Source organism: Drosophila elegans, unplaced genomic scaffold (genome assembly GCF_018152505.1).
Source record: "Drosophila elegans isolate 14027-0461.03 unplaced genomic scaffold, ASM1815250v1 contig_767, whole genome shotgun sequence".
In the NCBI taxonomy this organism is placed as follows: domain Eukaryota; kingdom Metazoa; phylum Arthropoda; class Insecta; order Diptera; family Drosophilidae; genus Drosophila; species Drosophila elegans.
The window spans coordinates 445,898-447,370 of record NW_024546120.1 but is presented as its reverse complement, the minus strand read 5'-3'; the positions used below and the strand labels follow the sequence as shown (position 1 = coordinate 447,370).

The following is a 1,473-nucleotide window of genomic DNA, read 5'->3' as shown; positions in this document are numbered from 1 at the left end:
TAAATATGCGAGACGCCGTCGACTCGGCTATCACATATTTTATTTGTTAAATTGGGCGCCATATTGTTACGGAACTGCATCTTTCCCGGAGGGCAGCGCCGGCTAGCCGGCACGGAGTCCCAGGGCGGAGTACCCCCTATGCCCTGCAGTCCGAACAATCGATTCCGACTCATCGGACGTCTCACGTCGATTTACCATCTCTACCACAAATCAAAACAAACAAAGTTATATGTACATCAAGCAAACTAAGACAATTCGACGAAATTGGTGGCTTCGATGTCCTTGCCACGACGCACCCACCCAACCTTGGGTGCCCCAAGAAAGATGTGGGAGGCACACCCCATCTCCGGCAGACCGGAGTCTATTCCTGGTGGATTAGGATCGGCTCATCTCCCCGCCCAAGGTAATTCACACAACCATCTCGGTAGCTTGTTTACATTTAATTCTTGGTGAGATTAATAAGTAAATACATTCATTATTGATTCCTACTGATAATCTATTCTTTTCGTTAGAAACTCTTAAGGCCGATCTCAGACCGTCGCCCAGATGAGAAGCGGTCAAAGCGGCAACAACTGAAAGGGAAATTTTTAGACGCTTAGAGTTCAAAGTGTCAGGCAAAGTCGCCGCATGGCACCAAATTGGAGGCGTTTGCCAACCGGGTCGCCTAATCCTGAGGAGCTCCAAGGGAAAAGAAGGGACGTGCTAAGGTAAGTACGCTAAACAAATCCCACAAGTTATTAAATTTCGCGACCCAATTTAGATGTTGTTGGACGCGCGGCTAGGGTTCGGGCTTGAGCCTCTAATTTTAGATTAGATTTCACAGTAAGTACTTGACAATCTTGACTGCATGATATCACAAAACCATTACTAAAACTAATTTATTGCAGAGTTCAACGTCGGATGTGTTGAAACTGCAGCCCGAATGGAAAAACGCTAGGCCAATGCTGTTGAGGCTAATGCTGCGGCGGCTGGTGGACGACGACCAGGTTAGGTCCGATTGTAAGTTTTCACTTCCCAAATGTTTAAAATTTCCGGGGCCCTTTAGTTAGGGTCCCCGGCGGCTTTAATATAAAAAAAACACTGTAATTTACAAGTTCCGGACTAATAAATAACCACTCACTTTGAGTTATTCAAACACTAATCACGAACTTAAATTTTGGGTTTTTTTCCGACCGTTCTCCTACTACTTCTTGCAGCAACTAAAGCAAAACCCTGACCTACACCAAAGTCGCTCGTCATTTTCCCTCCCGCTCTCTCAAGATGGGTCAGCGAACGTATTCAAGGCCATTTAACCCAGTCAACGAGCGAACCGGGCTAAATTTAAATAGCTAGATCCTCTCCCGCTATCAATAGTCGGTGTCACCACCAAATCTTATCGATAGCGGAACCTGCTGACGTATCGGTTCGTTTCAGTATTTTCCCGACGGCTTCAACTGAAAATGCAACAGAGACAAGTGCCGAATTAAGCGTTCG

At 46.1% G+C, this 1,473-nt stretch overlaps 1 long non-coding RNA gene across 1 annotated transcript; it reads left to right on the top strand.

Annotated features, from left to right (window-relative positions):
• Positions 1-706: 706 nt before the first annotated feature.
• LOC121467808 lies at positions 707-1,141 on the top strand. The gene is made up of 2 exons (XR_005977842.1): positions 707-822; positions 888-1,141. It is a non-coding gene; the product is annotated as an uncharacterized LOC121467808 (long non-coding RNA).
• The last annotated feature ends 332 nt before the right edge of the window (positions 1,142-1,473 follow it).